Source organism: Protopterus annectens, chromosome 4.part0 (assembly GCF_019279795.1).
Source record: "Protopterus annectens isolate FY-2018-M chromosome 4.part0, PAN1.0, whole genome shotgun sequence".
In the NCBI taxonomy this organism is placed as follows: Eukaryota; Metazoa; Chordata; order Ceratodontiformes; family Protopteridae; genus Protopterus; species Protopterus annectens.
The window spans coordinates 784760717-784777450 of NC_056733.1; the positions used below are offsets into that span (position 1 = coordinate 784760717).

The following is a 16734-nucleotide window of genomic DNA, read 5'->3' on the forward strand; positions in this document are numbered from 1 at the left end:
TGCAGAGACACTTCAGGAGAAAAAAAATATCAGTGACACTGCAACTAAAGGCAGTAATCTGTAGCATGTAGTAATTCACCCAACAGAAAGGCTACACCTGAATTGCACCAGTGTAAATGTCTGCTTTGTATTAAACACAAGTAACTTACAAACATGAGGACATAATCTGTCTTCTTGTTGCAGCTAGTTGCTGTGGAGCTATCTCTTTCTCTTAAATCTGCCCTACACCTTTTCTTCAACCTGCCTCAAGCATGCCCAAATCTCACAGCTGACCAATAATTTACCTTGGCCTCCAGCATAAACAAAAACCTACAAACCCCTAGACCCTGGAATCATTTTTACCTCATGCAGAGATACACTTCACTAAAATCTTCTCATACAATCTCAGAAGTGCTTTGCAATCTGCTGCCAATCTACTAACTCATTAACCAAACTATACTGCTACAACCATGCATTCTCCAGTCTTGGACCAAACTCTTGGGAATATCTTCCAAACCATCTGAAAGACCTTCCATATTTCACAAAATTCATTCCTCATCTCAAAAAGTTCCTGTACAACCAAGCCAAGGGTCAATGCCCTCAAACAGATAACAGCACTTAAATCTCAGGAACTCCTGTCTGCTCCATCATCTATCTTCCACTGTAAGCACATTTAAGTGCAACCATTATTGTAGAAACTATTCCTATCTCTCCCTCCCTCCTTTTTTCCCCTCTTACTTTCCTTTTTAGATTTTACATAAGGACTAACTACACATTATTTATCTGTTACAGCTGGACCTTGTTCTAATGACTCCAAAACTGATACCTCTTCCCTACTGACTGTATTACTGTTTTGCACCTTCTTGTTGTATCTCTGAACATCGTGCCTGTATTCACCTGGGCTGTGCTTGTAACTGGTCCACTGAGATCAGTACCCTACAACGGCTTATTGCTACACAGTAGTCAAAATTAAATAAATATACATAAATACAATAAAATATATAAAATAAAATAAAATAAATGCAGTTTAGAGCCCTCTGTTTAAGCCAACCTTCAAACATGCATCTTGTAGTGGTCACCCATGTCTACTTCATCTAAATCTTTTTTTTCAGTTCCTCTCTTCCCATCTCCTCCCAAACATCTAATGAATCCAGATCATAGTCCCCCTTTTTCTTCTGGGTTGACATGATAAATTTTGACTTATACCTCAAATTCTCCATTCCTTTTATTATTCTGGTAACACTCCAGCACATACTTTGTACCAGTGTAATGTTCTCTTCTCTCAAACAGGACACGGCACTTCATAAGTGACCTTAGCATTATTCTGTACAGCAAGAAGATGACCAGGGTATCACCGAGCTACATATCCCATCATACACTTCACCTTCAACACTATTTTATAATGTAAAGCATGATTCAGCCAAGGGGGTGACTGGGACCCTGTACACTTTTCTTCTTCTACACTCTATTTATTTATTTATTTATTTTTAATCATCTTTATTGAATTAGCACTTATTACATAGGCAAATCATACATTTATACAAATGAAAACAAACCATATTGACACATTCTCAGCTACAAACATTACATACCACCTATAATCTTCTGTACAGTCATTGTCAATCCAGCAGTACATAGTTTATTCAATTCCTGCCTTCCCTTAAACCTCATTCCTCTTCCAAATCATTATTCTGCATGTATTATTCTCACAATTCCCATTTTATATGTAATTTGCTCCTACCCTTTTCTAAAGATCCCACTTCCATTTTGTTTATCTCTGTTACTATATTCACTACTTCCAATATTGGGGGTTTAGAATTTGAGTTACTTTTTTTAGTAATTGCTCTTTTGGCAGCCACCATAATTAAACTTTAGCAAGCCCTTATTCTGCCTATGCAATTCAGATCTTGTAGCACAGCTCAAAAGAATCATTTCCTGTCACACCAATTTGCTCACGCAGTATTTCTGACAGAGTAGTCTGTAGGGAATTTTTAAAGTCTGCCATCTCATTATACTTCCACAAGTATGTCCATACTTACCTCTTTCTTTACCATGACACCTCCAACATTTGAAATTTACCTGAGGAAATACTCTTTGGAGTCTGCCTGGGGCATACACTTCCAAGCAAAAATCCTAAATCTTCTAGACTCTGATGTATATCTGGGAGTCATTCATACATATATTCCCCCATTGTTTCCTTGCAAATTTTTCCTTATCCAATCTCAGTTCCCAATATTTTCTCACCTCCTCTAATTGATTCCTATAGTTATCATGTAAGATTTTAAATGCTCTATTAATTATCCTTTTTTTAACAACAGTTTCCATTCTACAGTCAACTACAAATTCTACCAGTGCTGGTCTTTCACTTAGGATTCTCCCCCATCCCTTTCTCTTTGTTTACACTCTGATAGCAGTCCTTGCTAGGGAAGGCAATCTCTAGCCTGCAGTCTGAATGTATTCTTGGTCTCTTCCCATTCTGTTACCTTTCCCTCTCTATTTATTCTCAATACCTTAGTTCCTTCACCAGTTATCTCCAGTAAATTGCTGCCCCCTCTTGCCTATTCTCTGTACCCCTAACTGCAGTCATACCCATCGGCAGAATCTCCCTTCTTCATTCCTGTGTTGGCTTAGTTCTTAGAGTACTGTCTGCTACTTTATGTATATAATATTCAGTATGGCTACTGTTTTTCTATACGGATTTGCACCCAAAATCTCACTCTTCTTATTTTTTGAACTCCCCCTGTGTTTCATCATCATCCCTTTCTACTCTGAATTTTTAGCTTTTTGATTGTGATATGGACAGGAGAGCCTTAACTGTGTAGCTATTAAATATGCCTTCAGATTAGGTAATCCCAATCCACCTTGTTTTGTTCTACTGGAAGGATCAACTTATTCCACTTGACTTTTGCCCTCTTCGCCTCCCAAATGAAATCCTTCAAGTCTTTATTAATTAATTAATTAGTAACCACAAATCTCTTCCAGTTAATAAAATATGCTTGGCATGTGTGCAAAAATAAAGTGACTAAAAACATTTCACTGTTTATATCTTGCTATCCATATCCATAAACAAGAGCTTCCACTTCCTCAGTTTTTTGTATCATCCTTTGTTTAGTTCCTTCCCACATATCCTTAGCTGCCATAACAGAATCCTTTTTAACCCACACTCTTACATATTTCATTTTATCATATCCCCATAAATATGGGCATTGCTGAACCAATTCATGTGTGGGTACATAGTTTATAGCTATTGCTTTTGTTTTATCTTAATTAATTTTATATCCCGAAAAGACTTGAAACTGTGTCAGAATGTTCCACAACAGGGGAGACGGGTAGCAGAGGAGTCACTTTACTTAATGGAAACCATTAAATCACTAAATACATTAGTGGTTAGATTGAGACAACAAGAAGTGGAGAGAGGGATATATAGAATATTGGATAATGAGGGGAAAATCATAGAAAGGAAACTTACAGAATTCTATGAAGACCTGTATGTGACCGAGAAAAATGCAGAGGGAGAGCGTAAATGAAGAAAGATGCCAGGAGTGGATTTACCCAGCACTCAACAGAATAGAAAATTAGCACAGATTAACTATGATTAAACAATGGATATGTTAAAAATATCCCAAGCAGAGGAAAAATGTCAAGGATGAAGTTTTCAGACAGTAATGGATTTCTGATACAGATTTGAGAACTACAAAAATGCCTCATAATGGACAAATGGGTAGATTTATTTAACAAGATTAGGACAGGCCATAAACCTCCTATGTCCCGGAAAAGGCAATAATAACAGTAATACATTAAGGAAAGGGAAAAAAAACATTACGCCCATCATCTTACGGTCCTGTATCCATCTCAAACATGATTATAAATGTTTTATGGAAATACAAGCAAAGAGGTTAAGTAAGACACTGCCCAGAACAATGCATGAGGATCAAACAGCATTTGTGGGAGGGGGTAGAGGAAACAGACAGACTGCTTAGGACAATGCTAATTATGAAGAACACTCAAGAAAAAGATCAAAAGCTAGGATTAGTATTTCTAGATGCAGAGAAAGCATTCTATAGGGTATATTGGAGTTACCTGTAGGATGTTTTACAAGAATGGGGATTTTCCAAAGGCTGGGTTGATGTGTTACAAGGATGCTACAAAGGCGGACAGCAAGGGTTAAAATCAGGGTGAGACTCTCAAAGGAAATAAAGATGGAGAGAAGTAATAGGCAAGGGTGCCCTCTCTCCCATCTGCTATTTGCACTGTACCTTGAACTGCTGCTGCAAGGTGTAAGGAAATTTACAGTGACAGGATATCAATGGGAAGGCAGTCAGAAGTTGGTATCTCTATAATGCTGACAATATCTTACTAACCCTGTTGCACCCAGACAAGGATCTAATGAAGGACTGGGAGATGCTTGAAAAATTTGGCAGCAGATGAGGTTATAAGGTAAACAAGGGGAAGACATAAGCAATAATGACAGGCATAGGAAAGGAAAAGAGTTTAGAAGTAAAACAAGGAAATACGATGGTAGAAAACTAAATATCTAGGTATATGGCTAAATAATAAGTGGCAGAGACAATGGACTTGACATAGAATTAAGTATGGGGGAAAAGTCAATGGGTTATTCCAGAAATGGAAGGCAGTTAAGCTGGATATGGACCAAAAGGTGCAGGTGATCCAAAAATGGATATTACCACAATTTTAATACATAGCACAAGCTTTTTGGAAACTACCTAGACAAGTCGAATTAAAGAAATTTAAACAAAGTATCAAGAATTTCCTCTGAGATGCAGAGAAACCTAAGGTAGTGTGGAAGTAGTGGTGAAGACAAAAGAACAAGGAATCTGGGGTCCCAGACATTAAGGCTGCATCGCAGGCATGTATTATGAGAAATCTACTGAGATTAGTAGATGCAGAGTACTACACAATATGTAAAAAAATGATCTGGGAAAGAGGGGAAGTCTGAAAAAAAAGAGATATAGTAGGAGCAATTTTAGAAACTCCAAAAGTCTTGAGACTTGAATGGTCATTGGATTATGGTCATTGGTTCCTTGGACATACCAAAGTTTGCGTGACTTCTAACCATAGCCGGACTGTCCATACCAACTTTTTTTGGGACCGTGTCATATGCTTTCTCCAAGTTCAGAAAGTGTTTAATATGCCATGACTTGGACCAAAGTAAGCAAAATGAAGGGAGAGAATTACTTATATGTGGGGAAAAAGAGTGGATAAAAAACTCATTCAAAGTTATGGAGACAGATGAATAAACATCAAAAAGTGTATTTTTGGACACAAATATTGATAGGAGAGAGACGGAGAGATAAGACTTGGAGAGAAATAAGAGATGAGTATCACCTGAAAGAAAACATAAAGAGTTGGAGTATCAAGCGATTGTCAGCAGCTGGAACAAAATACAGGCCAACCTGGCAGAGGAAGATGAGGTTCCAGAGACAACAACAACAAACAACTGTAGAGAAGGAGAGAGAAAATGATAGGATTGTTAGGAAAGGCAAGATGATGGCTCCAAGATGAGCTGGAAGGGGAAGTAGCACATAAAAGGAGAAATGAGAACAAGAAGTAGATGGGAAAATTAGTATGAAGGAATGGAAGACAATGTTAACAGTACTGCTTCAGGTCTCCAAAATAAGGAAATGTAAAACATGTTTTTATGCCCTGGAAAGACTGATATATACCCAAAGACATATGTTGGAGAAAAGATAGAGAAACTTGGACACACATTTTATTATCAGTGATGTATTAGGGAGCTTTAGGGAACAACAACAATACATAGTATAGGGCAGAGCTTTCCCAAATTGGGAACCGTTACAAAGAAATTATGTATGTTAGGATACAGCATGGAAGTGGATGAGGGGACAAAGAGGTGTTAGGCTTACTAATGACAGTTAGCAAAACACTATATCAAGATGACAGAAATAAGACCTAGCACCAACAGGGGAAGATATTAAAAACATGATGAATCAGGAAGAGGAAGGAGAAAGCCAACTGGGGAGAAAAGATCACAAGAGGAAACAGAAAAAAAATGGATAGAAGCAATTAGTATGAGGGCACAAAATAAATACAAACTCCTATTTGGACAACATCTCAATGATATGGATAAGACACATTAACAGGCTAGTACAAGAAAAAAAAAAAGAACAAATAAAAGAACATTTGTTGGAGAAAGCTAAGAAAATGTTTTGCAGGCTTCCCAGAGGAGGGGGCGTGGGATATCTATAAATAGTTAAATAAATGTGTAAATAGCTTTATAAATATGGCAAATTTAAATGTATAATAATGATAAATACACATGACCAAAAGGCTTCTATAGGAATGCAGAACACATTGGTAATGAAACTAAAGGAATAACTGGTGCAGTATAAACATATTAGAATGAGTGGGATCTAACAAATAAACCATAAACAGTGATCAGAACTTAGAACTATAGTGGATAAGAAATTGAAAAGGTCTATGAAAATGAAACACACAAATGATGTAACTCTTGGTATTGGGTTGTGCCTAATGTACAAGTGTGGTGATGGAGTAAATAAGCAGAATATGATTACAGGTCAAACACCAAGAGAAACAGTGTACCATGCATGTGGTAGGCACATGAAGTGAAAATGCTCCTAATAATAAATGGTAGTGTTTTTTTTTTTTTAAGGAGGATTCCCAGCCCAAGATCTGTCACACAACCTGGGTAATCTGGTGGATACAATTCAAAAAGGAATCATTTTGTAACAGCATAAGTACAGGAAGGAAAGTCAGTATGTAGCACAGTGGGTACACTGCTGCTTGTTACTCATAGCAGTGCAGGACATACTACTCATTGGGTATGTAGCATACAAGTAACAGTGCTGCTTGTTACTCAGGGTAGTGCAGGACATACTAGCACTGGGTATGTAGCACACAAGGTACAGTGCTGATTGTTACTCAGGGCAGTGCAAGTCATACTAGTCACTGGGTATGCAGCACACAAGGTACAGTGCTGATTTTTATTCAGGGCAGTGTAGATCATACTAGTCACTGGGTATGCAGCACACAGCATACAGTGCTGATTATTACTCAGGCAGTGCAGGACATACTAGTCACTGCTTATGTAGCACACAAGGTACAGTGCTGATTATTACTCAGGCAGTGCAGGACATACTAGTTGCTTGGGTATGCAGCACATGAGGTTCAGTGCTGATTGTTACTCAAGGCAGTGCAGTTCACACTAGTCATTGGGTATGCAGCTCACAATGTATAGTGCTGATTATTACTAAGGCAGTGCAGGACAAGTCAATAGGTATGTAGCACACAAGGTTCAGTGCTGATTGTTACTCAGGGCAATGCAGGTCATACTAGTCATTGGGTGTGCAGCTCACAACGTATAGTGCTGATTATTACTAAGGCAGTGCAGGACAAGTCAATAGGTATGTAGCACACAAGGTTCAGTGCTGATTGTTACTCAGGGAAGTGAAGGACATACTAGTCACTGGGTATGTAGCACACACTGTACAGTGCTGATTATTACTAAGGCAGTGCAGAACATATTAGTCACTGGGTATGCAGCACAGTGGGTACAGTGCTGCTTGTAATTCAGGGCAGTGCGTGCAGTACACATTACTCACTGGGTATCCTGGGAAGCACAATGGATGGAGCTGTTGGGTACTCTGGGTAGTATTATAGAGAGAAGTTACTTGGCATTCTGGTGAGTAAAGTAGGTTGGAATAACTGGGTACCTTACAGAGTAGAATGGGTAGAGGGTCACTGCATTCTCCCAGTGGCAAAGTAAAATGAAATGCAGTGCTTTCTACGCAGTGTACCTTGCAAAGAATCAGTAATCTTGTGGTACAGCAGAAAGAGAGTCAATGGGCACTCCGAAAAGGAAATCTGTAAGGCTACTAAGCATTCTGAGTAGTACAAGCAGTACAGCATCACAGATTACTTCAGGTGGTACACAGCATGGGAAGTTAATGGATTCCCTGCATAGAGCACTTGTGAATGGAGCTGCTGAATAACTTAGGTAGACACTACTGTGTAGAAAATTAAGGGCTACAATTAGAAAACACTACATGCTGCATATGGGACACTGGGTGAGGATCACCAAGCACTGTGGATTGGGAAGTAGTAAGAAGACTATGGATCTTGTGAACACTATAATGTCTGTCACTGGGCACTGTGGATGATACAGTTGGTGCCATCTCATAAAATATGTTGAGTAATACAGGAAGTAAATAAGCTGGAAATTCTAGACAATACAACGGACACAGGAACGCCACTTATCATGAAAAGTACTGCAGGCATACAGTCACTGGACACCTCTTGCAGTAGTCAGTACAGAGTCACTGTGTATGGTCAGTAATGCAATGCACAGCTGGGTAGTGGGTACCCTGAGTAGATCCAGTAAAAAAGAAGGTACAAGGCAACAGATAAAATGTAACTCATTATCTTGAGCATATTAATGGTCAGGAAGTCATACGAAACCCGTGGGTTCAAGTTTAACCTCATGCTGATGAACATGCAATTCTACCAGTGAATATGGGCTAAACTCAACTCTCGGGTATTGTTAGGCACAAAAAAGTTTTCAAATCAATGTGTTAACACCCACCTTCTTCTATTCCTGCTTTTAAATAGAAGTTATGTTCTTACCATAACGTTCCATGTTAGTTGTCTTCTTCTCGCCTTCTTTCTTGCTGGATGGGTTCGGAGCCGACCTCGGCTCCGACTCGGCCACTCTAAAGCTCGAGAGTTGGTTCCACCGGCTCGAGGCCCCCCTTATATCCCACAATGCTAGGCGTGAATTACCTCAGATCTCGTTTGTGAGCTGGGCCCAGCTAATAATACAACCAGAAAAAACTGGAAAAGAGTCCACCTCTATAAACAAAGGGGAAGAGAAAAGGTGACCTAAGCCTGATCTAGGAAAATATGCACAGCAGAGCATATACCTATCGCAAAGAGGTGGTAGAAAGAGAGGTCACAATCAAACTCCTCTAGGTCTGTCCAGGCCAGGGGGAAGGAGGGTGGGACGCAAGAAAGAAGGCGAGAAGAAGACAACTAACATGGAACGTTATGGTAAGAACATAACTTCTATATGTTAAGTTGTCTATCTCGCCTTCATTCTTGCTGGATGGGACCGCGTCCCTAGCACCTTGTCCCGGGTGGTCTAACGGAACAGACACTTGAGAACAGTGGAACCAAAGTTAGCTCTATGCCTAGAAGCTAAATCCAACTTATAATGTGAAATGAAAGTGTGAGGAGTAGCCCAAGTAGCCACTGCACAAATGGTGTCAATAGGCAGTCTGTCTTGGAAGGCTATAGAAGTAGCCAAAGCTCTGGTGGAATGGGCTTTAGGTTTGTTAGGCAGCTTTTGGTGTCTAATTTCATAAACAATGGAAATTAGAGATGTTAGCCATCTAGATAGTGATACCTTGGAAACAGAAAGTCCCTTTCTGCCTTCTGCATAAGAGACAAACAGCTGGTCAGATTTTCTGAATTGTTTGGTTCTATCCAAATAGTACCTTAACTGACGATGAACATCTAGCCAATGCAATTTTGTTCAGACCTATTAGAATATTCTGGAAAAACACAGGAGGTCAATGCTTTGATTTAGGTTAGGCCTTGAGGCTATTTTAGGTAAAAAGGACGGGTTGGTTCGTAAGGATACCCTGTCCTTATGGAACAACAGATAAGGAGGTCGACAGCTGAGTGCATGAAGTTCTGAAACTCTTCTAGCTGAAGTAATAGCTACCAGAAAGAGAGTCTTCCATGATAGCAATTTTAATGAACAGGAAGCTGCAGGTTCGAAAGGGGGAAGAATCAAAGAGCTGAGCACTAAATTAAGGTCCCAAGGAGGAGGAGGATTTCTTATAGGAGGTCTGAGAAGAAAATCTCCCTTCAAAAAGGCTTTGCAAAGCTTGTGGGACATGATGGCAGACTCTGAAATGCCTACATGAAAGTTAGATATAGCTGTCAATTGAACTTTGAGAGTAGAAGGAGATGAACCTGCATGAAAGAGTTCAGCTAGAAAATCAAGAACCATATGGATGGGAGCAGTGAAAGGATCTAAATCCTTTCCTTGAGCCCAATAGGCAAAACGTTTCCACTTACTAAGATAAATTTTCCGAGTGGAAGATTTATGTGAAGCTATTAAAATATCTCGAACAGTGTGAGATATTTGAGGAAGCCTGGCTAGGGTAGGAACTGGACGAACCAAGCAGTGAGGTTCAGAGAGGAGAGGGAGCGATGTAACTGACCCGACTGATGGATCAAAAGATCTGGAACTAGGTCCAGATGCCAAGGTTGCTCCAACAGAAATTGATGTAGAAAGGGGAACCAAACCTGTCGAGGCCAGTAAGGAGCAATGAGGATCAATGAGGCCTTCTGAGCGATAGCTTTCTGTATCACTTGAGAGATTAGTGGGAAGGGAGGAAATGCATACAGAAGTGCCGGGGCCAAACTTGGACTAGGCGTCTCTGCTGGGCTGGCCTGGTAAGGGAATAGGGTGAAAAATCTCTGCACTTGCTGTTTTGGGGAGTAGCAAAAGGTCGCAGCAAGGCTGACCCCACTTGAGAAAAATTTTTTCTGTAATAGAATCTTTCAGAGACCACTCGTGAGGCATGAGGATAGCCCTGCTCAACTTGTCCGCGATTTGATTGGACTTCCTGGGGATGTGCGTTGCTATCAGAAAACGCTGAGAAGAAATCGCCCATTGCCACAGTCTGAGTGCTTCTCGACATAGGGGATAGGACCTGGTTCCGCCTTGTTTGTTGATATACCACACTACAGACATATTGTCCGTCTGGATTGCTATCGTTCCCACGGGAAGAGAGTCTTGAAGGGCTTGCAACGCTAAAAGCACTGCTCTCATCTCTAGAACATTTATATGCAAGTGGCATTAGTCTGGTTGCCATATGCCCTGGACAGTTCTGCCCTGATAATGCCCCCACCCGATCAGGGAGGCGTCCGTTGTCAGAATAGCAACCAGAGGAAGGAACAAAGGGTCTTCCCAAGAAGAGCTGAGGGGAAGACATCCACCACAGAAGATGATTCTTGCATGTTTGCGTAATCATAATGGTGTGAGACATCGGAAGTTGTTGGTATGACCATTGTGTGAAGAGCATCCATTGAAGGATTCTCATGTGGAATCTGGCTAATGGAAGTAGAGGAATGGCAGCCGCCATAATCCCTAATACTTTCAGAACTAACCTGGCTTTGGCTCTGTTGTTGTTGAAGAGAAGCGAGACCAGTTTTCGTATGTCTGTTATTCTCTGATCTGTTAGTCTCGCCGACATGCTGACTGTGTCTAGATTTGCGCCTATGAAGGTAATAGCACGACAAGGCGACAAAACAGACTTTTCGCAATTTACTGAGATGCCCAACTTTTGACAAATGCGAAAGGTGTAGTCTCTGGCCATTAGAAGAAGATGCTTGGTGGGAGCTGTGAGGAGCCAGTCGTCCAAATATGGAAACACCTGGAATCCTTGACGTCTCAGGTGAGAAGCTACCACTGCCATGCATTTGGTAAACACCCGGGGGGCAGTGGTGAGTCCAAAGGGCAGGGCTCTGAATTGAAAATGACTGGTTCCCAGCCTGAAGCGGAGGAATCTTCTGGAGCGTCTGTTCATCTTTATATGATAGTACGCGTCGAAGATCTATAGAGCACATCCAGTTTTCCTTTCCCAATAGGGGAAGGATGGACTGTAGCGTGACCATCCGAAATCTTGTTTTCTTGACTGACTTGTTCAAGATACTGAGATCCAAAATTGGTCTCCAGTCCCCTGTTTTCTTTGGAACTAAAAGAACCTGGAGTAGATTCGGATCCTTGCTGGTCTGCTGGAACTGGCTGAATTGCTCTTTTTGCGTGCAGCTTTGAAATTTCCAAAGCTGCAAGATCCCTTTGAGCGGGTGGAACATCTGGCAGGGATTTTTTTGATTGGTTTGGAATGCGAACGAAGGGAATGGAATAGCCTTCGGAAATGATGGACTGTACCCACTTGTCTTGAGTTAGGGATAGCCAGGCTTCTGGGTACAGTGACAATCTTCCCCCGACTGCCTCCGAAGGTGGACAGTCGGGCAACACCTCAGGGATGCTGAAAGGGCTTATCGGAAAAGGTTTCTCGATTGCCCTGGTTCTGCAGACCCCCTCTGCCTCTGGGGCGACGTCTACCATTATTGTTCCCTCCTCTGCCTCTGGAGAGGAACCAACTCTGTGCGTCAGGCAAATTCCCTTGAGATTGTTTACGGAACCACATTTTCCCACTTTTCTGGCCTTTGGGGTAAGGTCTAGAAGGAGTAGAAAAACGGACTCCGACGGCAGACAAGGTTTTGCCATCCGTCTCGCACCTAGTCAAGGTTTCTTTCACTTGAGGACCAAAGAGAGATGATCCATCAAACGGGGAATTAGTGAAAGACGTTTTAAAGGGGTCCGCGAAATTGCATAGTCGCATCCAGGCATGCCGGCGTAAGGCTACACCTGTCCCTGCAGCTATACTCGCTCCATCAGCCGCATATGAAAGGAGGAGCATGGAGGAGTTAGCTATAGAATTCAGGATAGTCAGCTGGGCGTTCATCTTATCCCAAAAACCTGCAGCTGTAGGATCCTTCAACATCTCACTCGCTTCCTTGATCAAGTCTCTCTGGAGACGAGTGAAATGGCATAAGTAGTTCAGCGAACGCATTGCAAATGTCGCTGACGAAAACATCCGCTTCCCGTACCTGTCCATAGACCTAGATTCCTTGTTAGGGGGATGGACAGGCACTGAAGGATCAGCTAGTTCCTTCTTGGTGGCAGCAGCTACCACCATAGCATCCACAGCAACTCCTTTGGTCAGAAATTGTTTATCAGTGGGTGCTGTTATAAATTTAGAAGGTCTCCTGGGGGTAGGGTCCACTGAGTCAGGAGCCGTCCAGGCTTTCTTTGCTACCACCTTTTTGAGGGGGTCAAAGGGGGGGACACCCAGGAGGTGGAAGGGCAAGAGCCAAACGCCTCAAGATACACAGATTCATCCTCCGAAGGGTTAAGGGCTGGCCAATTTCCCCTCTGTTTCAGGATTTCTAGAATGTCTGCAAAGGAGACATCTTCAGAAGGGGAACGGGGGGAACCCTCGGAATCCTCTAAATCTGTGTCAGAGGTGACAGACTCAGGTGAGTCTATGTGTTTCCTCTTACACTTTCTCTTCCTAGGGGGCTCCCCTGCCAATTCAGGAGAGGCCTCGGAAGAGGATGAGATCCCCACAGGGGATTCTTGAGGAGCTGGCTCTCTGCGGTCAGGGATGAGGGAGAGAGTAGACATCACCTGAGGCACCGAAGAGGGAGGGGCGGACGGAGCCGACTGTGGAGTTGAACCAGGTTCCAACACACTCCGCATGACCTCGAATGCACCCCTGTCAGGCAGAGCCAGAGATCCCCGCTCCGAGAAGCTGAGAACCTCCCTCGGCACCGACAGAGATGGCTCCGAGGCCGATGTCGGAGCCGAACTCACCAGCACCGAAGCACCGAGAGGGAGAGCGGGGTCGGACAAGGGTCCGATGCCACTCACCCCCTCGGAGCCAACGAGGGAAGTCCGGCGCCGAGATTCTTCAAAGGAAGAAATCGGAGCTGACGACGGAACCGAAGACAAGTGTATCGGTTCCGACGCTACCACAGTCTCTGTTCCGAGACGCCCCGGCTCCGAGCTCAAAGGAGTCGGAGGAGGAATATTTAGAGGGAAAGGTTGAAGCATCGACTGATGAGTCGGGCTCTGAATCATTTGGGCCAGTGCCTCGGACTTTAGAAGTCGACTCACTACCCTCTGAAGGTCATGATCCGAAAGCCTCGATGACCTAGAGGAGTGAGACCTATGGCTCTGTTCAGACAGCAAGGGAGACGCTGGAGCTGAATGAACGGAGCCAAGGGAGGGTGACCTAGACCTCTTTCTAGATGTCGGCTCCGAAGGTCTGATCGGAGCCGACCCAGGAATCTCCAATACCTCGGCTCCAGCCGGAGCCGAGGGAACCACAGAAACTGTAGTCAAAGATTCATCGGCTCCAGCCGGAGCCGATGTAGCAGTAGGCTTCGAAGCCTTAGGCCTCGACTCAGAAACTGGAGTCGAGGTCTTAGAAGCCTTGGAAGGTTTTCCCGATGAAGCAGTTAGGGAACCTTCAGGCTTGAGCAAACCCCTTAGGATGAGTTTGTTCTTTCTTTCCTGCAGGACTCTAGGGCTGAAGCCATGGCATACAGCACAAGAGTCCTGCAGGAGTAAAGGTCCCAGGCAGTACACACAAGAAGTGTGACCGTCTGTCAGAGACATTTTCTGACAGCACGAGTCACACTTCTTGAAGCCTGAGACCTTTGAATCATGGACATTTTCAAGGAACCGAAGTGTAACCACCACACAAAACACACACACACCGATTACACTATCAGAAAAAGGGTAAATTAAACTAAAAGCTAAAGAAATTAGTTAGTTTATATAAAATAAATTCCTACAAAAACACATACACACCACTATTAGGGATGGAGGGCCCGAAGGCCTAAGGAAAGAACTTATCAGTTCTTGTGGGAAAGGGGCTGGATAAGGGTAGAAAGGATAATATCCACTACACTATAGTTAAATAAGAAAAGGCTAAGCTAAAAGGGTTTAAACAGTTATTAAGACTGATCTAAAACAACTGACCTGAGCCGGTAGAAAAAACAACACCTCGATCACTGTAGCGGCAAACGAGATCTGAGGTAATTCACGCCTAGCATTGTGGGATATAAGGGGGGCCTCGAGCCGGTGGAACCAACTCTCGAGCTTTAGAGTGGCCGAGTCGGAGCCGAGGTCGGCTCCGAACCCATCCAGCAAGAATGAAGGCGAGATAGACAACTTAACATCAAATGTTTAAAATCCATCCACAAGCACTGCCTTTTATACAGTCTAATTCTGTTAGGTGGCAAACTCAAATGGACTGGCTCAAACAAATACCTTGGTATTAAACACAAAGCTTAAAAAGTGCTGCCCTAAGAACTTGTTCTCCCCACATCTACAACAAATTTCCTAAAATCAGCTAGCCTAGTTATTTGAAAACCACTTACCCACATTTTAACTGTACACTAACAACTGGTATAACTCGTCACTGCTTTTAGCCCTTAGCAAAGGTAAAATCACTCTCCTCCTCCTTAAATTATTGATCCATCATGAACCTTTGTCCACCAAGCAAAGTCCTTGAAAAATGCTATTTAAATAACTACAGGTGCACCTGAATACTTCCTCTTTTCTGATGAGTAGCCTATATTCAGCCCAGAGTACTGTTTTAAAAACAAAAAGTTACAGACATTGGCTGACATTTTATCTTCATGATCTTTCCCTTTCACTTCAAACTCAGGACTGGTTAGCTGCAGGCAACAGTAATTTGCCACATTTAAGACTCTCCCAGGCTCCAAAACTCTTCCCCTACCTCTAATAATGAATGCATCACATTTCCCCATCACTCCAGATCCAGTCTGCCACATGTAGGACTATCTGTTTTATCAAGAACTCAGGGATATCTCCACTACATCTCTTCACAGACAGTAACTGCAAATGGAAGGGGGAAGGTGTGTGAGGTGTTTTTGTGGACAGACAGGGACTGTGCTTACCAAACACTATGATAATTGAGTAACTTTCATATCCTACACCATTCTAGTCTGTTTCAAACACAGAACATCCTCCAAAAATAATCTCCTGGGCAGTATCAAGGCAGACAGAATAGCCCTGAAGCCCATGTCACAGCCACATAGATATCAACTGAAGAAATATCGAGTAACCCGTGTGCGTAACTTCAACTTGGTCTGTGACATCAATAGGACTTGTTGGCGGGACAGATTTGTGTCCCAGAGACTCCCCGTCTGTGGAATATACTCCCTCTCCATGTCAAGCAGAGTATATCACTAACCCTTTTTAAGCGCAACCTGGATAACTGGAAGGGTAACAGAAAATACACTCTTGGGATTCCACCTGTGTCCCTGCTGGACAGGGGCATTGGATGCTGACTTGTCAGAACATGGGCTAAATTCTTGGCTAGCCTTGTAAGGGCCTCAGGGCCAATAGCCTAGTAACCTCGGATGAAAAGTGCTTCTGGTTTACTTTGTACATTCTCACTGCACGTAATACAGCAAAACAATAATGCAACTGAATAACCATCTAAGAAAATGAATTCTGACACTTTCCACCCCACTCTGACTGGGACAAAGGAAACAAACTGTTACCCTTTCTAATGCCATTGTTCTGCCAAGACAGAAACATAAGTGACAGTGAACACTAACATTCACTTAATATTAGTACAGTTATTAGTGTTCACTTAACGTTATTTATGTTACTGTAATGTCTTCAGCACTCTCCCATGTAGAAACACTAAGAGCAAAAAAATGGGGAGACTGCTTACGTGACTGAACTTAGTCTCAGTCACCACCTTAGGAATAAAGACTGGGTTAAACAGAAACACTGACTTTTCCTGACAACAATTTTTAATCCTCAGTAGCAGCTGGCTCAAAGAAAGATAATATTTAAATCCCATGGAAAGACAGGTTCCCTCGGATGAACAGTAGAAAATTGTTTCCCTCAAAAACTGAAGAAACCGTAATTTGAGAGACTGTATGTCTATGTGATGTTTACCAAATGGTTAGGTAAGAGACTTTTCTGATATCTGAAGAGAAGTGGCTTCTCTAACAAGTGATGTCATAGCAGTAGGAACCAAGGCTGTTTGAGCCAAGGCAAGACTACGAGGATGACCCTTACCATGTCCATCTGTGACTTCTGTAGACATTTCATTATTAGTGGAAATG

At 42.5% G+C, this 16734-nt stretch overlaps 1 protein-coding gene across 4 annotated transcripts in view; it reads right to left on the reverse strand.

Annotated features, from left to right (window-relative positions):
* The window catches only part of TOP3B (DNA topoisomerase III beta), a 1356925-nt gene that overhangs the window by 823821 nt on the left and 516370 nt on the right, over window positions 1-16734 (reverse strand). The gene's annotated exons all lie outside the window — the stretch shown is intronic.